At 45.8% G+C, this 25,833-nt stretch overlaps 1 protein-coding gene across 1 annotated transcript in view; it reads right to left on the reverse strand.

The window, feature by feature from the left end:
• The window catches only part of KIAA1143, a 59,668-nt gene that overhangs the window by 19,497 nt on the left and 14,338 nt on the right, over positions 1 to 25,833 (reverse strand). The window contains exon 3 of the transcript XR_014229169.1: positions 7,483 to 7,597. The gene's annotated coding sequence lies outside the window, so the exon portion shown is untranslated. The remainder of the gene's footprint in view (positions 1 to 7,482; positions 7,598 to 25,833) is intronic.

The following is a 25,833-nucleotide window of genomic DNA, read 5'->3' on the forward strand; positions in this document are numbered from 1 at the left end:
TCAGATGTGCTAATGCTCTGGCTCCCGTCCAGGGAAGCCATCGCACCGCTGAGCCTCCCCTACCTTCCCTCTTGCCCGGAAAGTTGTGTAGTGCCGCTGCGCGCGCTGTTAGACAGATGCCCCTCGCCGCTCCAGCCCAGGGGAGCCCCGCGTGGCACGGGGATGCATAGATGTGCACAATATGCTTCTGCCTGTCGCTTGGCTGTGGCGGCGCTTTGAGTTGTGGGGTTTTTTTTTCTGGATAAAAGGGGCTGCATGAACATAAGTCCTGATTGCTACCCTGGGTTGCGTGCAAGCCCTCTGAGCGGGACTGATCTGTCACGGTGGGCAGTTCTCTGTCTGATGTGACCTGAAGTAATTAAAAGTGGCCCAGCAGGTTGGTGCCTCCCTCCCCCCATCTCTCCTCTCACTCCGTTTGCTGGCATTTACCCAAAACAACAGTGACTGATGGCTCTGAGAGGGCTGTCGCTGCTTTCCCTGCCACGATACGGCCATTGATCCGGCAGCATCTGCCAACTCATCAGCGCTTACTCTAATTCCCTGCCTCCAGGTTTGGTTTGGTTTTTTTTTTCCCTTCCTCCCCACCCCAGGTGATAATTGCTGCCAAGGAGAGCTCTCTTTTCACCAGCCTGATGAGATCTGCCAGTTACCACTGTGTCAGTGCTCCTTAATTGAGGATGTTCAGCCCACTGTCGGGGCAGAGGGCTGATGTAGAGTGGAGGGGCAGTCATTTAGCTCAGCCCTCGATGGCTGGGGGTCCATCACCAGGAACCTGCCTCGATGTTAATTCATGATACGGCCCAAAACAGAAGAGCCTGTCATGTGTTTCTCCTCTTTCTCCCCGTCTCCCCACCTATGAGGCATGGGGAAGAACCACATCAACCACCAAGATGGAGTTATACTTTGGAATTGCAATAATTGCACCAAAAGTCTAGAGCCTGGATATGGCCATTTTGCAAAGCATGAATGAACTCCAGAGCAAGGAGCATCTGCTGTAACTTCAGAGGTGTGAAGTGGGTCTGCCCTGGGTCAGCCCAGGGTGTGCAAGCGAGTGTGAGCAACTCCCCGTGAGGTTCCCCGGTAGCAAAGCAGTCTTTGCCATCGGAGCCAAAAGAACAACCACCACCATTGATACGCTGCCATTGATGAGGTGGGTTCATTACAAATGAAGCCTTAGATCTGCAAGTTAGATGAGCGGTATGAAAAACTTGGTATGAATTGGCCTGGCTCCAAAGGACTCGGTACAGCTCCATGGGAATCATTGCAGCCTCCGTGGACCAAGAGCAGGACCCACAGACAACACCAGTAGGGATGTCAGTCTGTTTTCGATGGTGTTCAAGATTACCTTTTTTCCTCTGTTCCCTGTTAATGCATGATATAACTATTACTGCCCACAAATAATGAATATTTCACCATGGTTTTAAATTCAGCACAGGGCCACACTAACCAGAAACTTCATAACACTTTCTGGTTTCCTTTTTTTCTTTCTATTTTTTTTTCTCTTGGCTTTTACTTTCAGATGGAGGTGTGCACACACAAAGCAAAGTGATACCTCTTCCACGTCATGTAGGTGCATGGGTGACTGCTCCAGCAGGCACCTTGCTGGCCGCTTGCACATCCTCGGATGCAACCAGCAGGCTCTCTAGCAGACTTACCCTCTTCAACTTTGCAGCGTGCCAGCCTGCCCAAACTGGGCGTACACGCTGCCACGCATCCACCACTGGTAATCACATCCATGATCTCCTCTGCCCTAGGGAGAGGGAACGACCTTTACCTCCTCACTAAACACCTAGAACGCTCTTTCGGTCCAGGTCTTTCTTTGCTCAGTCTCCACTCATCCGTATGATCAGCCTATCAGCTTCAGCTGAAAACATCTGACCTTTCCAACCACAGGCATTCAAATATCATCAACTGGATACTTAACCATCCTGAGAGCACCTTAAATGTGCTGGGATTTGGGAGGAATATTGAAACACCAGTTTGCTACCTTTAGGAAGCTCCTTTTTTCCAGCAGGGAGGAGAATCGGGGTGCTTGGCGCTGTCTCCTCTGCTGCTTTCGGCCCTCCCTCCTGCCCCGTGGTGCAGTGCGGAGCAGAGGGGAGGAGGCGAGGGCACATCTGGCTGCCGCGCTTCAGCCTCACTGGAGGTTTTCACCGAGCACAGCATGGAGCGGCACCAGACGTGCTCGGGAGCCACACGTGGCCCATCAGCTGCGCTTTCGTCACCCTGCGCGGCAGTCCGTGTTGAAAGAAAACGTCAGCCATGCCATTTTATCTTGGGCCCAAGAACGCCCCACGAAATCTGAAACTCATGTTTCATCCAGATGCAACGCTGCGGCTGCTGCCGCAGGCATGGTGGACACAGCCCCGGGAGGCTGACGCGAGCCCGCAGGCATCCCGCCCGGCTCCAGCCCGGCAGACCTGAACTGCGGCTCACGTCTGGGGCTGGGGAGCGGGCTGAGCACGGATGAGTTGGAAAGGCAGACTGCTCTTCAAGCGCAACATGGAGGTCTTGGGCAGCAAGCAGGAGGACTCCTGACCAACACCCCCCGATGATGAGCTTTTTTATGAAAATTTGAATTTTGAAGCAAATATATAGAGATATACTTACAGGAGATGCAGGACATAAATGGATTTTCTTGCCCATTTTTGCTGCAGGATAATGAGACATGAAAGAGCCTTTCCTCTGCTTGTGGGTTGAGTTTTTTTTTTTTACCCACATGTAGGATGGTCCAACCCACTGCTATGCCAGCAGGACTTTCAGAGGTCTAAGAAGCACCATGCTGTCACGTTCTTCAGCCTTTAGTCAAAGCATTGACCAAATTTTGTCGAATCTTTATGACAGCTTTCTCCTCGCAGTGTGTTTTGGCTCTTAGACTAAGCTGGCCTACATGCAGACAGCCACCAAAAGAGGTGGAGGGTCCTGCCCTTAGCCCAGTGTCTGTGTTGCCTCCCTTCCGCTAGCACGTGTGGCAGCGAGGTCACCTGGAAGAAGGAGCTGATCCACCTGGACTCTACCCCTACCAAAAAAACAGCGATGGCTTTTCAACCAGATCAGCCCTCTCCTCAGGCAGACTGCACAGCCACTCTTACGCTGCTTCCAACTGGCTGCGAAAGTGCTTGCAGCCCGCTTCTCAGCTATCAGAGCGAAGTATACCATCACATCAGCAGCACTCTCGATGTCACTCTCACAAAGGAAAACCCCACAGGCTGGGAAATGAGGTTAGAGTGAGCAGTTTGACAGCAACGCTTCTTCCTTATCCCAAATGAGTATTACTATAGAGGTGCAGAGGCAGGGAGAGGGCAGCAAAATCTTTCATATGCACAACTTGGAAGAAGGGGAAGCAAAGACCTTTTAAAGTAGTCTAGAAGAATATTTACCTAATTTTCTTTTTTAATTACCACACTTTCGCAATCTAACCAAACGTGCTTCTTAGGATTACTTGTGTGAGCCCCTTACTCAGGGATCACCAGTGTCCAAAGATGGTATCAGTTTCACCCGGGGAAAAAAAAAAATCTTCAATTTATTTTCTATCACTGGGGCAGAGGCTGCATTTTTTATAAAGTTCCCAAAGAGTATTTGAAGACATTCCCAGCCTGGTGAGATTACAAGGCAAACACTTTTTTCAGAGCTGCAAGAACTCTGCTGACTCCCAAAAAATAACACGGTAATAATGAATAGTAAATGTGGGTCAGATGCTCAGCTAAGAAAAATGGGCATCGCTCGTCACTCTTCAGCAGAGCTCAGGTGGTTTACACCAGCGAAGGACCAGGGTTTCTCACTCTACCTGAGGATATCTATAGAGGATTCCTTATTTGCTGGGGTGGCATAAAGCTGTTATTGACATGAATTTGGGATGCCTGCTCCACTCATGATTAATGAGGCCACAAGTGAGTTATATTAGTCACCCTGGCATGACTGACGCTTGGATTTTTACTGTGCCACACCACTCACTGCCTCTTGTTTATGCCAAAGGATTTACAGACACAAATCCTAACTCCGAGACTTTTATTAATGTCTGCTTTCTTAATCCCTCTACCTATACTGCTAATTTGCCTTAGCAGAGACCTAGAAGGGAAAATAAATATAAATAGTGCATTTTAAAATGCCTAAGCAACTCCCTAAAACAGCAGTCCTGTCAGTCAGTGTCATGATTTTAAAATCTTGTATTTCCAATCTGCCATGGTTGGAAACACATGCTGTATTCCTCTGGAAAGAAGGATTTCTCAGCTATCCAGTAGCAGAAAGCCTTCCTTTCAAGCACTCATAATGATATATATAGATACTTGTTTCTTACAACTGCCACTGTTTGAGGAACTGAATAGTGTACAAAAAACAGCCAGCAAACTAATTGATTGATTGGTCGGTTGATTTTTGAGTGGTAGCAGGATTTTGTATTTGAAAAGGAAATTTTTGCTGTTGGTCAATGTGGAGATGCCTAAAGTAAATTGGCTGAGGTACAAAATCTCAGATATACTTTCTCATTTACAAATAGATAAATTTGTTCTAATTGGAGTAGAGATTTCCAGCTACGTAATCCCAGGGGAATTCGCAACCAAGACGTTATTCTTAAGGAAAAGTCGTCTTAAGCAACCAAGACCAAAGGCTGAGGTGATCAAAGGTGAAAGTTAGATTAAGTACAATTTAGCACCTGCTTTGGCAGCTTACCACATGGGTATATGATCACCTCATAGGGTATAAATACATGAATGCGTGCATATTAAATACAGATATAAATCTGGGAATAAATTCACTTTAATATTTAAAAGCTTGGCTCTACAGCAAAATTACACTGCTATAAACCGAAGTGTGAATCTAAACTCACATAACGACTTGGGCACTGTCCTCTGTGGCTATCCTTACTCTGGAGCTGGCCGTGTACTGTGGTGCAAGCAGCTGGTAAGGCTTTCTGCCGCAGTCAGTTCCTAACTCTCTACCTCAGCTGTAAAAGACAGCTTAAGTGATCTAAACCGCAGGCACAAAACATCTATTTATTTACACTGGCTGCTTCATTTCCACCGCTACGTGGAGTTAGTTAAGGCTGAATTGAAAAAGCGACCACTGGTATCTATGGAGATAGTTCAATAAACGTATATTGCACCCACAGCCACAAACCCATTTTCACTCAGGAGGTGAACATGCCCAGGCAAGTGGGTCTAAGAACAGTCTTGACATTTTCATTATGTTCAATAAAGGGAGAGGCTGAAGAGAGAGGTCGAAAAGCCTGAGGAGGTGGAAGTCATGTAAAAGCTGCTTCCAACTGTGTGTAAAATGGTTAGCGACTCCGGTGTCATAACTGTTCGACACTGAGTTGGCAGCGCATACTCTCCTGTATGCCGGTTTCTCATAGGGCAAAGGACAGCTTTCCCTGAATTGCCAAGCCTGCTCCAATGATCAGATATTACTGAAGAGGTGACAGGGGCTGGGACTGGCAGGGCTGGTTTGTTTTCAGAGGTATTAGAGGTATTATATTCGGTTCCAAGTTAGTGACATCTGCTTGGACTCAGATCCTCATGAGGCTCTTACTCCTGTTTATTATTTACAGTGTACTTCTTTTCCAGGGGCAAATGTCTAAAGATTTTGTAGTTGGCTTTTTGTGTAGAGAAACAGCTCTCGCATATAGAATAATCTCAGTGAAATGAAGGATGGAAACAGAGGCAGGAAAGGTTAGAAGAAGAGCAGCTAGCAAAATATCAAACTTAGCTAATAATAAAACAAAGTGCCCAGATGATTTCTTTTCTTTCCTTCACTGGTGCCTTTTGCCAACAGTTAAATACCGAAAGAGGAGACGGACCAAAACCTGTGATAGGAACAGTTCCTCCCTGCTCCTCTACTAAACTTCAGGGAAGTTCAGCTCCATACTTTGTAGCTTTCTCCTGTTTGATATTAGATAAAAAATCCTAGCATTTGCCAATGATTACATTCTTCAGGAAATCCATCTGCTACTGTGCTGTCTCCATGGAGGTTGAGCTCATCAGCTTTTGCACTGTTGTGATGCCCATGCATGTTTTCTGCCAACCTGAAGGCATACCTGAGAAAACATGAGGCCCCTTTTTTTCAGGAAATCTTTTGTAGCTTGATACCTGCAACCTACGAGGCTCATTGCAAGGCCGAGTCCCAAATCAGTAACTTCAGCTAGAGAAGAAGAGCCATGCCAAGGTGGAAAGAGTTTAGCTAAGGAACCTACCCTTTGTTAACATGCAAGCACATCATGAACTTGGGAATGAAATTCTGGATCTGTAAACTTCCCACCTACTCTCGTTACCAGAAGAGGAAAAAAGTCTCAAGATGCCAAAAAAAATCATGTGGGCTGTCCCTCCCCGGGTTTGTTTATTGTGTGCTTCGGGGAATGGTCAGTCTGCTGTCCTGGCCACCGGCACCCCTGTGCTGCTCTGCTCAGCCCCCTCTGGAGCTCACTTCCCCCTCAATTTTGTAAGCATAATTGCACATGAAAGGGCTCTCTAACCCAACTGTTGAAGTGATGAGAGCTACAAAAATAAACGTAGTACTGGAAGTGTTGAGGCTGACCCAGATTACTGTGACAGAATTGGGTTAGGGAGCACCTCCAACCTGCAGTTATGCTGGCAGATACAAAGCAGGGATAATGTTTAGCAGGGTGGAAAAGGACAGCTGGGGCATGGGGGTGCTCTGAAACTGGGTTCGTCTGAGGCCAGAAGAGCACATTAACCCCTGCTTTAAACAGCACCTGCTGCTGAGAGAGCACCTCATTTCTTAGCTGCATGAACTCTTCCTTGCAGTACAAGCATCCAGGAGGCTTATCAGTGACAACGGCAGTGAAGCTAAAAGAAGCAATGAAGAAAAAGAGGGACAGGGGGAGAAGCTGGTAAGAGGTGAAGGTTGTCCCTTGCTTTAAGGTCAGGCAAAAGCCTCTTCTGAATTACGCACAAGTAAGAGAAAAGCCCTCTTCTTTCGCCAAAACTTTAGAAGGGGATGGGTTTTTTTCAAACCAACAGAAGCTCCAGGGTAGAGATGAACTTTGCCATCTCAGCAAACACCTCTGAACTGAAGTCCATCCCTCACTCAACATTAGCATTTCCCCCTCTCCTAGCAGTTGCTACAGCAGCCACTTGAGTCAGTGAATGTCAGACTCTTTTAAGTCTCTGCAGCCTGACTCTGGTCACGTGTTAGAAAAGATTATTACAAAGACAGGAACAATTATTACAAAGAAAATAAGGTTCCAGTTTCTTGGAAGCCCTCTTCTGTGGCAGGTTGTTAATCAAATGGTATCAGAAGTAAATATTTTTTCACAGAAATGGACAAAAGGACAAAGACTCTCCACTTCTAATTTGGGATGGGGCTGGGTGAAGAGCAGGAAAACTAAGGGTGGAAAGTAACCAGCCATCCGCCAAGGTAAAACTATACATCTTTGTAGAGAGAGGGCATATGTCAGATCCGTCCCAGAAGGTCAAGCTTAGGAGAGGAAGAAAAGGCAGAAAGGCTAGCTCTGTTTTTCAAGACTACCTGGAATTTTCCTGGCAGGGTGCCCCTGGTGAGAAAGGTGTCCTGCTCAGAGAGCCCCATTCAAGGGAAGTCACCACAGGCAGGCGATGTGGCCAGGGGAAAATCTTCCTCAGCACTGGAACAGAATTAAGACATGATATTAAGTGAAAGCTATTTGCATTTGGTAAACAAGTTGTATAAGCTTAACAAAACCCTGCAATTATGCTACATGTTCTGACATCACCTACTGATGACCTCTCTGCTGTTGCTCATGATGCATAATGCGTATATATGGTGGGTGATACAAAGCACTCCTTTAACAGCAGCTTGAGACCAGTTTGAGGGTGTTGGTTTTGTAGTAACCCCTGGAAAGACTGGGCTCTGGGTCATATTGTAACAGTGCCACTACCCTGTAACTGATTAAAAGCACGTCTTATTCTTAGCAGCACTCCTTCAGGTCTTGACTTTACAATATGATTCAGGTAATGAGAGCAAGGTGATCGGAGATATTAATAGACATCACATCTAGCTGGAAGATGGGAAGCTGACTGTAAACGTGAACGCCTCCCTTAAGTGAGTTTTGTCTGTGAGCTTGGTGAAACCACTGAAGTGCAAGGGAGAGTCATTCTCATTTCCAGTAATATTTTATTGATTTACTTCACATAATGCAGTTCAATAACTCATCCCCCAAACAGATGAAACTTCAGCTCCATCTAAATAGGTATTAATCTCAAGTAAATTACTGATGAGTCTTAATTAAGCAATAAGATGGAACAGCCCATATAGTCAGGCTGATTAACGGCACACCTTGGACATGTACTGAGGCACAGGGAGGCACAGGGCAAAGTAAAGTGCTTCCAGTCCACCCATGGCATGAAATTAATCAGCAGAACGGTAACTCCAAACCCACCCTCAGGGTATTGGCATAGTCGAGGGCTTGACTGTTGCTCCAGCCACGACCATGCAACTTCCAACTGTTTGTCTAGAAGAAAATACAGCAGAAACCAAGTCCTTCAGATTCTTCCAAAGCAGCAGGCCATGTGATTGCATTGCTGTCTGCATCTCTCTTATGCATCCAAATAAAACACACCAGTAAGAGCAGCAGAAGCACGGGAGAAGGTGTGTAATGCAAGAAACTCACCAAGTAGAGAGATGCCTTTGCAAATCCCTGGAACACGCCGTGTTCTTCGGTGTGAGCTGAAAACAATTCTGCACATTTCAGAGGGCATCGTTCCAATTTTGTTTATGGCGCCGTAAATTAGAAGGGACTCCATGGAGGTCAACAGAACTAAAAGAGTGTGAAATTGATGCAAGGGAGAGAAGAGGAGGAAAAAAGCTCCGTATGTTTCTCTCCTTGCACACTAGCGTCAGAGTCTGCTTCCTGGCTTATCAAAGCATGCTATAGCCCTTTCTATTTCCCGCTAGAGAAGCAGACTATTAGCATACAGCTGCACCTCTTAGGAGAGCAAAACAGAAAGAACTGGAGTTTTGGCAGGGTGTTTTTCTGTTGTGTTGTTGTTTTTTTTTTTTTTCAAAACAGGCAATATAAAACACACAGAAGAGGGAGACACGACAAAGCAGGTTCCCAGCTACAGTAATTCAGTGCAGCTTCACTGTAGTCAGTGGAGTTATACTGATTTACACTAGATGGTTAATTTACATCAGTCTCCCCCTACTGCCGCTCTCCCCCTGGGTCCGAAGAGGTTGAAAGCAAGCACTGAAGAGAGAACAACATATAAGGCCAAAGAAATTCAAGTGGCAGAGAACCTTGCAGAATGAGAATGCATCAATATTTAACAATGCAAAGACTATGTCCCAGAGAGGGAAAAGAGAGACAGAGGACGTTCCCAAGAAACTGGGAGAAGTTTCCAGTGGAAAAGGCATTGCAGCTGGATGGTCCTGAACTGCTAGCACCACTTCTGACCCCTTCTGAGAAGGGGGAAATATAAGTTTAAGAAGTGAGTAAATGAGGGACTTCCACTCTACTCCACAGGCTGAGATTACGGGTTCGTAACTATGGGAGCCCACTGATTGCAGGTTCCCATACCCTCCTTGCTCAGGGTCTTCCTAGCCTCCTGCATGCTGGGGCCCTGCATGCCTCCATTCCCACTGTTCTCCCCCTGCTTGGCCAGGATCCCTCCCTCCCACCACCACAGGACCTGCCTGGCATGTCCTTATGTTTTTTTCTCCTTTCCTCCTATATATGTCCCTTCACCACTGATTTTGTGGGCTCTGTTTTCATTAAGGCGGGAGGGAGGTGAAGAAAAGAGCCATTGGCCATTGATTATTAGCACTATGGATTTCAGCCCCAAGGATAACTGTCCTCGCTGATTAAAGTACTGACTGTGGCTATCAAATCACTTTCTAGCTTAATAGTACTCTTCCTGCATGCTCTGTCCACCCTTCTAATCCATTTGGAAAAGTCCAGAGCAGGCTGGAAGTTTGACAATGAAAATCAGTTCTTTTACAGGACTGTTTGTTACAAATAAAACCTTTGTTGGGAACAATTGCTTTCAATCAAATTAATATGGTAGGTTGTTACCTGGCACAGCTGAGGAACAACCAGGTCAGTTGTTCTATCATGGCCTGCTTCTGACAGCAATAAGCTCTGGCTGAAGTGAGGTGGGCAGGCAGAAGTCAGCAACCTCTTCAGCCACCTCCACTGAATCCAACAGACAGTGTGAGTCAGCCGGTCTTCAACGTGTCAGGATGCCCTGATAATTTCTCTTCAAACTTCAGCACTTTGGTTTGTTTGTTTTTTTTTTTTTACCCAAGCACCAGAACAACAGATTGCATATTAGAACTCTTTTTTTTCTTTCACCATTCACTCTGCACTTCAACTACCCACCATGCACACATGCACAGACACACACACCCACACACCCACACACCATTTCAGCTACTGGCAGTCCGGCTACATCCATCCTAGCAAAGCCCTCTAGGGCAGATGTAAATAATACCAGCCAAAAGTGCTTTGGGTAGTGCACCTTTTAGTCTGGTTCACTGATGTAAATGAACTCTGCCAGGGAAAAAAAAATGCTTGTTTTTATGCTTGATGTTGGTTTAACTGCAGCTGCCATAAAAATCTAGCTGGAAATGTCACAGCAGAATCACACCCTGACTGACAATGAAATATCAGCCAACATTTCTAGCATAAATCTTGCAAAAAGGAAGTACCAAGGTTTAATTTCTAGGGCAAAGGGAAGCGGGCAGACCCAGCAGGCAAGAATTTAAAAGAAAAGAAAGAAGAAAGGCACCTTAGGAGAAAACAATTCTATTATTAAATAGATATTCATTCACATACTTTAGCAGGTAGTGCTGCATCCCATTAGCAGTCATTCTTACAACAGTAAGAATTTTTCTGTCTGTTTAAGGCCTCTGGATAAAGCTGCCAATTGTTGAATGGAAAAAGCTCCAATGAAAATATTTAGTTTTGGTGGAGACAAGGCCACCTACGAGGCTTTCCACTTCCTTTTTTTCTCCTCGTTCTCCCTCTCCCAACCCCCTTGCCACCATTAATTTACTAGCAGCAGCTGTGATTGTCTGAGATATGCAGAGAAGCATAAGACGACCATCCTGTGCCTCATGCCAAGGCTGTTAGTTCGGGAATATTACGGGATTATTTTTTAAGATGTTCCTCCTGTTGTATGCAAGGCTGGAATTGAAAAAAAGGAACTTAAGAGGATTTTCATGCAGTGTGTTTGTTATTCATCTTGTTGTTGCCACAGCATGTGGGATTTGTGTGCATTTAAGATATCAACTTAACTATGTTCCCTTCACTTCATTACTTGTGTTTGCCAGCTGATGGGATGCCAAGGTGAAGTAACTGAATCAAAGAAGATTTAAAGTAAATGCCATTTAGAATACAGGGCAAACAATGTAATACTAGTGAGGTGGCTAGAGAAGGGGGAGAGGAAGGGAGGAAAAGGGGTATCGTGCCGTTTTAATAGAGGGTGCCTCTCCAAAAGACTAATGAGAGGAGAAACCAGCTGTCCTGACAAAAATCATCTCCAACGTTGCCAGAGACTTCTGTGGTCATCAGTCCCTTCTTTCAAAGGATTGCTGCACTCAGGTTTTACTTGGCGATGTCTTTTACTGTGTTCTGAAAGGCACTGCAATCCTTAGGAGTATAACTACAAATAAACTACTGCATTGTGCCATAGATTGGTTTTGTCCCATTTGCACTGTTTCTTTACCAGATAGACCTTATTGGTGCACGCCCAACAGATTTTGCCTTTCATCTTCTCAATCTCAGATTTTTTCTTTACAGGTACCAAGAAGGTAAAGACTAAAAACTAGATGCTTGGGGTCTAAGCACTGGCTACATACTCTGTGCCCTACCTCCTTTTTTTGGAGAGCCCCATTGAGTTAGATCATGTGCTATTCACACAGTAGAGCTCTCCCCACACATGTGACGTTACCTTCACTGTTTTCTAGTCGGGAAGGTAAAATCTACTATCACACACCTATCTAAAATTTCACTTGACAAGGAGACTGACAGCGGTCAGTAGTTAATGCTTTAGAGAAAGGAATGAAACATCCTGTTCTTGAAAATAATGAAATAACTTGGACCTTGAACTTCCATCAGGAACTCTCAGTACCTGCACTTAAGGCACTTGAAGGTTAGGGTCACTTATTTTCAATCTTTTAAACAACAAAACAATATTTTGTCTAGGGAACACACTAGTGTGGAGAATTCAGAAAAAATATCTCTCTATACCTCTCTCTCCTCCATCTACATTTTGGAGATGAGAATATTTATTAACAGTGGAAAACTGGAAAAGATATGCCCCAGTGAAGGGGAAAAGTCATTGTTACTCCTTGTGAAAATCTTTTTCTAACAGCTTCAAAACTCATGGACCTGCCAAGACAGTCTTCATTTGAAAGGAAAGGAATGGGGGCTTCTGGTGTCAGATAAATGTCGTGTAAAGCATGAAGAGCCAATGGCTGAGCTACCGTGCAAAGGCCTGATTTCAAAAACAGCTCACTTGGTGTCCTCCAAGCCTTGCTGCCTTCCACATAGCTGCCCATAATAATGGATTTAGCCTCAAAATTACATCAGGAAACCGAGACCTCTGACCCCCATTTTACGGGGCGGCGGGGGGGGGGGGGGGGGCTGTAGCACAGAGGCTCAGAGGAGGGAGGAGAGGGATGCAGGTCTCCCAAGTGCTTCGCCGGTGTCTCGACCGTAAGCGATTCCCCATCCCCCAAGACCCCTTTGAGCAGCACGTGTCACCCGACCGTCCCAGCTGCCACCGTGCCAGCATGCCGCTGGCTGCACCCACGCAGCAGACTGCAAGCGTGCCCGTAGCACGTGCCAGCGTACCTGCCTTTCTCCCGGCAAGGGTAACGACGGCAGGGAAAACGGGGGCAGCAGGGCCTTTGGCATATGTCAGGAATCAAACCACATAACCAAGATCCCTGGAGTGTTTGTATGTTGGTTGCTAGCAAATGTTAGAGCCCCGGCAATAACAGTGGCACAGCTGCTGTCGCCCACACTATTTAGAGTAATATAGGACGTGATACAATCACACCTTTGCTCTTCTCTGAGGCTTTTGGTCATCGCTCTTGAGTCGCAGCCCAGGGGCACTGGACAAGATGTTAGGAGACCTGACTGCACATGGCTTGAGACAGGTCATTCCACTTTTGTGCCTCTATTTCTCAAGGTTTTACAGCCCTAATAATTATTCCTAAATTATCATTGAATCTTTTTGTTCTCCTGTTTACAGTACAGCTTACAACAATGCTGTGTACCGCTCTCGTGTAGTTTTACTTTTTTAACCTCTGTTGTTTACAAAACCCCACTTAAAAGGCTGAAAATAAAAATTCTTTATTGATTTCTTTTCTTTTTCCATTTGGCAAACATTGATTTTTTTTTCCTTGTGTTTTTAATGGAGCTTGAAATTAACATGAATCTGTTTGTTCAGATCCCTGTTTGAATTAGTGCAGTTTTAGTAATAAAGTTAGGTAGCTGTTACCTTGGAAACAGAGCTCCGTTTTAGGAAACACTTTAACAAACATTAGGGCCTACACAAACAGAAGTAGTAAAACCAAATTCCTCGATAAGCGATTGGTGGATGTGGGTATCAGCCAGTACCTTCAGCCAGGAACACGCTGCCTGCCTGATGGTGATCGTATTAAAAGTGCGTTAACTTAGGGGCTTTGGCTGTTTCACACTGTTCAAGTTTTTGCAAGTGCTTCTTTTTTCCCTTTTCATCAAGTAAGTAGTGCCATGTTGTCCGTCAGCATTAAGGATTCACTGCTTTTCACTATCCCTTAATTGCCAAGCTAATCTGAACTACTTGGCTTAGCTGTGTGATCCTGTAAAGGTGCAGGCGTACTGTGCCTACCTCTGATTCCACGGCAGTATCATACCCCAGGCAGTGGGCACGACTGTCACGGCAAGATGGCCACAGGGCACTGACGATTAGTTGCAGGGATAGACTGTGCTGCTACAAATACGCAGGTTTGAACAGTAACCCACATACTCGGGAATGTATTAGGCCTTATCTTCTGCAGAAGTGCAGGAGAGAGCCTCGAGACAAAAATACTGAAATGCATGTGACAGTTCAGAGAGCGGTGGTACAAACGCAGAGGCAGAATATATCCCACAGCCGAAACTGGAAAGCGGGTGCACTTCACTGGGCAGAACAAGAGGCAGAACAGACTGAGCCAGCTGTGTTAAGCTAGACCACCTGAAAACTGCTATTTGTACCAGTTGGATAATGTTCATTTCTCGCAATTTCTTTAGTTTCCAGTAACATCCAACTGGTGCACCAGGAGAGGACCACTCCCCCTCTCTCAATCCCCCCTGAAAGAGGAAGCATTTAACAAAGACCAAAAAACCTCTGGAACAGCAGAATTGTTTCAACGCCTCCTTGAGAGGTATGATTCATGGACGCCTGACTTTCTTTGACCGTGAGCCTAAAGGTGTCTCAGCCACACTTGCTCAGATTCCAATTAAAAATAAATAAAAATAAAATGCTGAAGGAGAGATGACATGCTGTTCTGCTGAGGTTTGTTGTTTTCATGATTGTTCCTGGCTTCCAATATCACCTTGAAAAAACAAAACTTGTAGCTTTGCAAAACACCAACTGCCTGGTTACTTATTTAGCTACACGTATCTGCTGTGGAGAGGCAGCAGAACAATGAAGCAGGAAGGATAACGCTTCGCGTAACCTCGGCATTAATGCATACAGCATAACAGATGAGTAGCGACCGCATTTGAAGAGCAGTTCATGAAGCAAAGTAGAAATGATGTGTGTGCAGGATATAATTACAGCAGTAATGTAATAACATTCCATGTTAGATTATTAGGGGTCTATTCTGCCCTTGACATGCCTACATAACTCCCATTAATGTTAATTGAGGTTATGCACGTGAATCAGCAGCTGAGCAAATCACTAAATTAATTACATGTAAAGTACCTGTTTCATTTTTTTAAATCCACTGATACGTTTGGCCAGTGCAAATGCTTATAGTCCAGGAACGAACTACCACAGGGTGGAGGAGAAGGGCTGTGGAAAAGACTGCACGGATTTAAAAACCCCATTAAACAAAATTAAGTTTTGACAAATAGGTAAGGGACGGTGGGAATATTAATTCCTGGACAGGGCTTCCTGTACATTCTTCAGAAATCCCGGGGCTCTGTTTGAATAAGCTAGGAGAGACTCTTGCTTTTCTGTAGCACCTCCTGCAGAGGAGGTTATCTGGAGCTTTTGTAAACAAAGGTGTTAAATACTGGCTCTGCAGGCAAAGGCGGCACCTATTGTGAGTGCGGCCATAAGAGCAACCACGGGCTTGGATAAGGCATACAGCTACTATTTTTTTTTTTTTCCTGCTTGGTAATCGCAACCCCCACTTTCTGTTCAGGAACGCTTTGATCAAGCAGATGTGATGACAAGGCTCAGTGTGATGACAAAGTCTTTGCATATGGTGGGAGAAGTTTGGGCCTGAAATTCAAAGCCTGCGTTTCACTGAAGGGTCTCATTCTGCGAACGCTTATCCCGGAGTTTGAAGGGTGGAGATTGTTATACAAGAAACTGAATCAACCTTCTCTCACTCTTTCTTTGTTTCATTTTTGGTTTAAGCACCAGGAGCTCTTGAGCTTTCAGTACTCCTGAGCTGCTAAACCTGGGTGCAAAGAACAGAAAGTGCTTCCCGGAGAAAGGAGGGGGGCAGTAAATACCCTCCATCATCTCTACCTCTAACATTGCCTCCTTCTGATGCTATAATTAGAGCAGAGCTGGGTTGTCAGCCTTTTCCACAGCAGGAATCCCCTTCCCAGCTGGGCAGGATCTGGAAGGGATTCCCCCACCCGTTTAGCAACCTGAGAAGGCCCGGATGGTCATAAAACCCTGGCACCTGTTTGTGATCCCCCACTGGGAGGGGGGACACAACTGCCCCACATTCAGACTTCCTGAAATAGAGCAATATCCACGATACAACCATCAGAAACACCACACACACACACACGCGCGCGTGCTATACATTAGAAAGGACACCTGAGCTTTTAAACCTTTATTTTGCATGGAGCAAACAGCCTCTCTGGTTTCATCTGGACCTCTCTGAAAGAGCAGCTTCTGGAGTGACTGTAGTTACAGCGAGCTCCGCTGCCCCCACAGCTAGTTTGTGGCCCAGCTCCCCGTCTGTGCCTGGTGGCACTGGAGCATGTTAGACGTGCTTAGCCACGTAAAGAGGCCTGGCTTCAAAGAGTTACGCTTACAGGCTCAGTGCCCGCCTCACAGGCAAAGGGGAACTTAAGTTTCACCTCGCAACAGTGTGGACACAGCTGCCGAAGTAAAGTGAAGCTAACGCTGGCCAGCTGCACTGCAGATGGGGTTGCCAATTTAATTACCAGTAGCATTACTTTCTGTAAGTCTTAACAGATATTTATACCCGTTTATTTGTAATAATTTTCACTTGGGAGTCCCTTGTCATCACTGGGGGTATAAAGAGGGCCAACTGGAGGCACAAGCAAGGTAAGCGGTCGCCCACGCTGGCAGAGAAAGGAGAGAAGGTAAAACGGCAGCTTTAAGTGAGACCTCACTGCAGTGGCCTTGGCATCATCGCTGGCCTGCGCTGGTTCAGTGGCAACAGCATAGCTATTCCCACAGGCCCTATCCTTCTCGAGGAATAACGAGCAGTGATGGCTCTGCTGCCTTGGCATCTGGCTTACCGCTGTCACCCTCCCTCACGGGTGAAGACAGACAGCCTACATAGAAATTATGCTTCCCAGGGGCAGGGATATGAAGGCAGGGTAGAATAAAAGTGTCTAGAGAGAGACCATGTTTCTTCCTCCCCTCTCCCTGCTCTCTGGCATGAGTCTCAATGTTGTCTTGGTGTAACCCCATCAGCAGGACCACAGCAGCCAACTGTGGGGCTGGGGAACCTTTGCTCAATGCCTCAAAAAGCTCAAGGGAGACAGTGCTTAAAGAAATTGCTCTGCTGCAGCAAAGCAACCCCAGTGCAGATGAGATGGTCTCCTTTACCTTCCTTGCACCCTGCACTGCGCACACTGCTGAGAAATTGGAAGTTGTTATGGAGAAAGGACTGGCCTCTGCTTCAGAAAACTAAAAAGCTACCACCTAAAAAAAGATGAGAGTACAGAGAATAGATATTCAGATGCCAAACAAGAATTTTGATGCTTAACTTCAGACATTCGTGGTAAATAATATAGACATATGTATTTGCTTGAGAAATAAAATTACTTGTTCATCCCTTGGTTTTATTCAGTTAAGTCTACAGAGGTCTCTGAAAAGCATTCAAGGTTACGGAATTAGTAGCTTAAGAAGAAAGGTGGACCTTGTGCACATAGGACTGGCTTTTGACCTATGTCTAACATAAATGTTTGGCTCAAAATCTGTTGCTGCCCACTTCTATTTAAAAATACAATTACAAAACAAAGAGAAAACAGCATGTGAAAATGCTCACCAGAGGTTTCATAATGTTTTTAAAAGGACAGCTATCTTACTGTCCTCATTTCAGAAAGGAAGGGACTGGCACTCAGAGGAGAAGCTGTGAGTAGTCAGGCAGCCACCAAATGGCAGATCCATTTAAATCAGCTCCTCTCCCATATCGTATTGTGCTCGTTTCATTACCTGATGTGTGCATGGATCCTATTCCCATAACAGGTCAGATTCAGAGATACCAGAAAACCTAGCTCACCTCCAGAATTGCTTTTATGTCTCCAGCACGCAGTGCCTTTCTAAGACATCACCTACGCATACAGGCTCAATGTAAGTATACAAGGTCTAATGATTAAATACCCCTGTATCAAACATTCAGTAGTTGGAAATTTTACTCTGCAATTCCACAAATATTGATTACTTGACCTGAACTCTTCTGCACTTCATGACATATTAGAAATCACACCTTACTAGGGCCTCTCCTTTTGCATTACAGATTGCACTTCAGCCTAAGCATTCAACTCTGGCTTGTTTTGCTTAATAAAGTTCTGGGCACATCTGTGCTGGGAGAAAAGACATAAATAACGTGAATAGATGGCAGGTGCTGCAAATAGAGCTAGCCAAATCAAAGAGAACTTGAAAGATTTAGACATTGATGATACTAAAGTTTCGACAGCGGCACACAGAATTGGGCTACACCTCCCTCACACCCTGTGGGGCTGATTACAGAGGCTGCCACTGAAGCCAGTGGAGACTTTCCACATGACTAAGCTTCCACCTCAGTGTGTAACAACTCCAAGATACAGCCCATAACCAGTACCCTGTGTCACAAGGGGGAATCTTTTCCACTATGTTTTTTCTTCATTGAATTTTAAGGCTCTCTCGCTAAGCCCTATTTTTGGTCTTTTTTTTGGGTGCTCCACAGCAGGCCCCCATCCTCCCTGCAGTTAATCGCCCATCCGCCCCGACCAACGCTGCCCATCAATTAGGCCACTAATCCTGGGTCGCGGAGGCCAGCGGCCAGAGCAGCGTGCGAGCCCTGGCGTGCCTCGTCCCAGTCCCCATCCTCACCCCGGGGCCAGCCAGCCCCGAGGCCCCGACGCCCTCAGCGAGGCGCCCCGGGCCCCGGCTCCCGCTCGCCCACGGCGGCGCAGCGCATGGCAGGAGCCAGCGCGGCGGCCGGGAGCACCCTATGGGGACCAGCGGGCACCGGGGCCGCGACGGCTGCCCCACGGTGCAGCCCCCAACGGGCGGCCAGCACCGGCAACCCAAGACACGCAGCTGTCACCAGAGGCCGGCATCGCTGTATTTTGCCCCTCGGAGCACTTTGTTCCTCGCTCATCCCAAATTAAATACAAACCCGAGCAGCAGGTGTTACCCTAGATATGTAGGAGAGGAGGGAGGGAAAGAGAAAAAAGGGAAGACATGAGGGGACATAAGGAAAAAATAAAGAAAAAAAACCTAAAACCCCAGCCTTCCGCCACGCAACTCTTCTGCTGACAGCCCTAAGGAAACCCGCGCTGCCTCCCAGCCAGGCCCCCCGCCGCGATGAAAGGGCGGGCGGGGAAGGGCGGCGGGCCGGCAGCGCCGCCGAGCCGCGCTCTTCGAGCGCCAGATGCCGGGGGCTGCGCGTAACGGCAGAACCGGAGACAACCCCCGGGAAGACAGGCCCGGCCCCGCCGGCCCGGCCCGGCCCGGCCCGCCCCGCCCCGCCGCCGGGGCGGCCTCCCCGCCCCGCTGCCTGAGGCGCGGCCGCCACCTGCCGTCCCGCCGCCGCGCTGCAACCGGCCGCCGCCGCCCGGACCGCGACGCCCCGGCGGGAAAGGGCGGCCGGCGCAGCGGCCTCGGCCGGGTTGTTAGCTGAAGGGAATGCGTTGGAGGAAGCCTTTCTGCGAAGGGCAGCCGGGCTCGCCGGAGCAGCTGGACGGCCGCGGCCACCGCTGCCTTTCCGCCGCCCCTGGCATCGGCCCTCGCTCAGCCGACAGAGCCGAGGGGACGAGGCCCACACAGGGCCCCCCAAATCGCTTCGGCGCTGTGGAGGGTGCTGCGTGAGGCTGGCGGGGCACCCGGCGGCCTCCTCCCTCCCGCTCCGTGAAAGGACCGGTCGGCTGAAGCAAAGCAAAATTCAGCTCTGACGTTCGCTCAGCCCCCGGCTGATTTCAGGCGTAAATTAAGGCAGAATCTGGCTACAAGCGAGTGCAAATCTCCCGGGTGCCTCTGAGCAAGAAAAGCCTGAAACACCGCAAACGGCACCAACGATCGGTGGGGAGTAGCTGGAGCTGGCCAGTGGAATAGGCCAAAACAGGGCAAACGGCACCACTTCTTGCTATTCTTTCCCCTTTCCTTTGCTTTTTATGTGCTAAAAAGACTCGTTTTGCAGACAGGTCCCAGGCTGATGTAAATCACACCGCTTCATCGTAATATCCCCTCCCATCCTCTCTCTCAAACGCTGTAGCCTCAGACTGCTGTCTGCCGTTCCCAAGCAGATGTCAGGCCACTTCACGTAGGGATTTATTTCTTCTCCACTGGTTTTGGGGTAACGAATTGATGACGGACAAATAATTATTGCCACTGAAATCAAAGAGTGGGCATAGGTTATGAGTCAGTAACTGCTGAGCTGGAACATGGTCAGAGGCAAGACCAGCAGAGAAGTTTCTCTCTCTCTCTCGTGATCCTTCTTTGGTAACAAGATGTAAATGCTATTGCCTCTCGCTGCTTTGTTGACACGTACAGCAGCCAGGATACAGTCCTGTCCGTTTTAGAAAAAGAAAATAAGGCTAGAGAGGATGCTTACTCGGTTAGAAAATATTTATTCCTCTGTACCTGTATTGATTACCTTTAGGTATGAATAGCAATGGCATTCTTATCCTCCAAATGTTTGCTCTAGTCAATAACAAAATTAATTTGTATACCAACAAATCCGCAGCTATCCAAGAGGGAAATGAGCTCGGTATATAATAGAGGGGAGAGTTTTGGCAAAAGGGAGAGTGTAGAAAGCAGCCTGCTTATAAGAATTATTGATAAAAGAATTATATGTTTATAGAATCCAATTCCGTATCTTGAAGCGTTTTATACGCTCAGTCCTCAGCGATAACTGCAACCATTTCAATAATTGTTGTTTGCTGAAGAAAATTGATTTTAAAATCTCCCTGATTCATTTACAAATTACTATTATTTTTTGTACTAAAGTAGCACTCCAGAGTCTGTAGCACAGATTAGGGCTCCTCTGGGTAGGTGCTGTGTAAACTCATAATGCAGGAGTGTTGTCCTTCAAACTATCACCCAGGAACTGGCTTTTTAAACCACACAGCTCAACAAGATCCACGGGTATGTATTTGTGCGTGTGGTATTGAATGACTGCACTAAAGCCAACACCCGAGATAAAAGCATTTATTTATTAGAGCCTACACAGGCTATCAAGCACTGAAAGGTGCCTTAAAAAAGCTAGCATCCACACATAAAAGTCTCTAACTCACTGAAAACCCAAATCCAGCTGGTGTTGCAGCCACCATGGACTCTGAGCTCCTTAGAGGTTCAGAAGAGGTGGGGGAATGGTGGAGCAGCATTCACAGGCGCTTTCAGCCTCTGCCTGTGCCAACCCAAAGCTGAGGGCAAAGAGGACAACACAGGAGGTTTGCAGAAGTGCGATAGGATGCAAACACCTTACCTCACTGAATTTGAGAAACAGGCTTGCAGGGCAAATGCTCGCTCTGTTTCTGCTCGGGAGGTGCAGTGAACAGGCCCCTTCCCTCCCCGCGGGGAAGGTTTGCTGGGTGACACGTTAGCCTCAGTTCTGAGGCTATGGGGGGGAGGAAGAACTAAAGAGCAAATGGCCCAAGAGGTACAAGGAAAAATGCATTGGGGCACTCGCAATCCAAAAAAATTGCCACCGTATGTAAATAGGCCAGTTAGACACAAAAGCAGTGGGAAAAAAGTATTATTCTCCTCATGCTATGGTATATGGTGGGAAAACAAGACATTAAGAACCAGTATTACCCAGAAAACGTGTGACAGGAGCAGAAAATGATCCCTGTTGCAGTGTCCAAATAATAAGGTTTATCTTCATCTTAATCTCAGTGTTAACCAATGGGCAAAATGAATGAAACTGCGTTTCAAGGTCAAGTGATGCTTTGCCATGGACTGCACCCACAGGGGAGAGCAAATGAGTGTTTTGAGCAATGCAAAGCCCAAAGTAGAAACAAGTGACGTGGGGGAAATCTGCCCTCAGACAAAGGCCTGTGCTGAGCCAACGCATCTCAAGTTGAAACTTAGAGGGCACACGGGTTCTGGAGCACCGACCCAGAGCTGCACTTTAATCCCCACCTACACAACCACAGCAGAAGCTGGGGAATACGCACAAAGAATGCACAAAAAAGACAAGGAAGGTAGCCATGATCTGGATGCACCAGGATATCTGCATTGTTTGTCCATCTATCTCCAAAACATGTGAAGAGCAAGTCTCGAGTGAAACAGATGGGCAACCATGGCAAAGGCTACTGTTGACTCTGATCCAAAGCCCACAGCAATCAAGGGAAGTCCTCCTCTACGGCAAACCTCATGCAGTACCCACAGCTTCAGTGAATATGGTCAGTCTGTAACAAGCAAATATCGAAAATACATAGAGGAAAGGGTGTCTTAAGAGCACCCCAACAAGCATTTCATCATTATGAAAAACAACTGATAGTATCCTTCTCTCTGCTGGATGCAGTAAAACAATTTAATGGCCAAATATCCAGTCATAATGTCACCAGCTTTCATTGTTGAATTTTTTCAGGTCTCAGCTTCTGGAAGCATTCTGTGATTATGTGAAAAGCCCAGTTTTATTCTGTTTTTATCTTTACTTTAGCTTCTATTCTCCATGTAGCCGTAGAGAAAAGCTCAAAAGCCATGAATGCTGAACTCAAATCAAGTATATAATATATACATACATACACATATATATACACACACACACGTGTGTGTGTATATTTGTATATGATAACCCCACTTCATGGCTTGACAGGATTTTTTAGAACCTGAGGACTTGGCAATACTGTGATCATCAATGGCCAGGCATGGCCTTTGGGGAGAAAAACATACGGGGTCACGTCGCTGAACACTAAGGTACCACCAGTCACCAAAGTGACAGTGCCAAATTCCTGGCTGCTCGGAACTGGCATAGTTCCGAGTTACATCAATCAGCAGCTGGGTCATGAACTAAAACCTGAAATCAGGGAAAATACAAAATTCTGGGAATACAGACATTTCAGCTTGCTTCACACCCCCATCTTTTGTTAAAACTATTTTTTTTTTTGGCATTTGCACAGAAAACATGCCAGTGTGTCTTTTACAGCACTCTGAGGAAGAAAATTCAAGCTGCTCTGCTTGATATTAAAAGATGTGGCATTTGGTAATATTTGGATGCAATCCAATCGCTAAACTGCTGAACCGGTTTGTAACGCAAGCACAGCTTGAAGGGAAAGCAGCAAAAGACAGATGAAAATGAAATTTATCAACAGGAATAAAAGAACATGTGAGCAGAAAGCAGCAGGAGGAATATCCAGTGTCTGAGAATGGAAAGAAGTGTACCAACCGCACTAACAGCGGTATTGGTGATTTAAACACAGCCACGCAATGAAGCTGAGCGCTAGCGTCATGATAAATTGGGAGTGGAAGAATGAGCTCTGGAGTGAGTGAGTGGAAGCATAGCATGTGGTCGAACGTGTGATGGCATGCGGAATGAGAGTGACCCCACCTGCAATATGTTAGATGCTAAAGACCAATGCCTGCTGCTTACTCAAATGACGAAATGGAAGGTGCAATATGCAAGATTAATACACGTTAGAAGAAACAGATTCTTATGCTATTGCAAAGATCACAGTCTGGTCATAAAAGACTCAGTTGTGTAATCTCCAAGTATTTAGCCTTTGAATAAGTGTTACATGCATTCAAGTGTTAATAATTAAGGGTGGGATATCAACCTTAAGCTTTGGATTTTCCCAGATATTGTCAGTTTAAATCTAACTCTTGGCATCGCTGTAGCATGTGTTTGCTTTTAAAAGGAATGATGAGGTCCTAGGAATATCACATCAGCCTTCCTAATGAGAGAACCACAGAAAATAGGGCTGGAAGGGACCTTGCGAGGTCATCTAGTCCAGCCCTCTGCCCTAAGGCAGGATCAATTATACCCAAATCATTCCTGACAGATGTTTGTCTAACCTGTTCTTAAAAACGTCTGGCAATGAAGATTCCACAACCTCCCCAGGCAATCTGTTTCAGTACTTCACTACTGTTACAGCTAGAAAGCCTGTCCTAATGTCTGCCTTAAATCTCCTTTGCTGCAATTTAAATCCATTAGTTCTTTTTGTGTTCCCAGCGGACACAGAGAACAATTTATTACTTTCCTCTTTGCAGCAAGCTTTACATATCTGAAGACGCGTATCACAATCTTATTCCCTCCCCTGCATCTCCTTTCTCTAGATGCATAAACCCACTTCTTTCAATCTGTCCTCACAGGTCATGTTTTCTAGACTTCTGATCAATAGCACTACTTTCTGCTGGACTTTCCAATTGGTCTACATTTTTCTTTTTTGAAGTATAGTGCACAAAAGTAGATGCATTACTCCAGCTAAGGTCTGAAGCAGAGAATAAGTAAGGTAGGATTACTTCACATTTCTTCTCCATGACACATTATTTATAGAGCTGAAATTGCATTAGCTTTCCTCACACCGTGGCCTGTGTTCAATTTTTAATTCATGGCAGTCACAGATGCCTTCCTGCAGAATGACCACTGAGTCAGTCGCTCCCATCATTTATGTATGTTGTTGGCTATAGGAATTCAGTGGCAAGATCCTGGCGTGTCCAGCGCTTCACTTCCTTGAACTTAAACCTGTTCACCTCAGACTGCCTTGTTCAGGTTTAGTAAGGAGCTCATGTATCTATCAGTATCATTTTATTGAGAGCAATGGAGTAACATCAGAAAATAACTTAGCCCAAGCTGCCCATCCAACACAGAGGAATTCAGCAATGGTTCTTCCCATTAATATCATGTTTAGCATATTCAGTCTGCAATAATCTGAAACACAATGGTTTCTTTTTAGAGGAGTTGGGGAAGTTTAAAACAGAAAAAATTAAGCACTGAATATTATAGCTCAGAGGCATCCCGATATGATGAAAGGTCTCCAACCTCTCTGCATCCTGATGGACATACTGCCCAGTGAGGGGAGGGCTCTTTCAAGCACCAATTATACCCAAAGTAGGATGAAATGGGAACCGTATCTTATCAGCTCCACCTTGACTAGTTGTCCGGAAGGAAAGTTCAATCTCTGTTAATCGTATCTGTAATGTATGGAATTATATTTGTAGTATATAATCTTGAAATGTGTGACGAGGAACCAGGTATTGTTTCTCTTTCTGGTCTACAGGCAGATCCTTCTCTGTAGCAGCTGGAGTAGTTTGCAGGAACACCCTTAAGCAGAGACAGAACAAGGTTCCTCACAGTAATGAAGCCTAAACAACAACCCAAAACTACCCTGTGGTAAGAAAAGGGTTAACTCTTCAAGTGCCAAAGTGGTTTTTCACCTGAAATAGAATTACAAGTTAGCCCCCCACTGTTTATAAGCACATTAAGCATAATAGCAATGAAGTTTAAAAATTGCTGTGAATTTGACCTTCCTCTAATTTTGATTTTTACCAAAAGTATTTGAAACAATTTGGCATGATTAAAAATTAATAGTGGGATACTAAGTAGCTCAAAGGAACAAACCTTCTAACTCCCATCAAACTCTTAACACGTAATTCCCACAGGTGCCTTTGAAAATCCCTATTTTGAATGTTGTTGTCCATTGGATAAACAGTTCAAACACCACTGGCTTTCTACACAAACATCATGTGCCTGCAATAATTTATGAAAATCATAAACTTGATTTAAGCTCTTCTCAGTGCTCCATAAATTTTATGCAGCCCTTAAATTATAAAACTGCTGCCGCTGCTGTGGCACTGATCAGAACAATGCTTAATCTCTTCTCTCGAGATAGTTGGCACGTCAGAGGAGAAAAGAAGAGACTCAGGCAGCTGAATTGTTTGTTTCGATTTAACAGGGCAGAATAAAACAGCCTAGATGCCAGGGCTCTAGTCCCACTGAGACTGCGTGCATCAAATTTTTATTGCCAAAATAGTTGTTCTAACCTTCCCCTGCCTTTCCTTGGTTTTAAACCAGAAAATAACTTTCATTGATTTCACAAGGACACTTTTTTTGAACACATCATCAGATTTGTGATACTTGAGATGTTCCCCTTCTAATTTATAATCAGTGTGTTCCTGTTCTCAGATACACGACAACAAAACGCTGCATCTGCCCAATTACACATTGGTGCAAAAAAGCTCTGCAAACCTCACTACATCCTTATCAAGAGTATCCCTCTCAGCCCAAAGCTGTACTAGAACAAATGCAGGCTTTTTGCTTTTACTAAAATTAGTTTTTAGG

This window comes from Platalea leucorodia (assembly GCF_965183815.1).
Source record: "Platalea leucorodia genome assembly, chromosome: 1".
Classification (NCBI taxonomy): Eukaryota; Metazoa; Chordata; class Aves; order Pelecaniformes; family Threskiornithidae; genus Platalea; species Platalea leucorodia.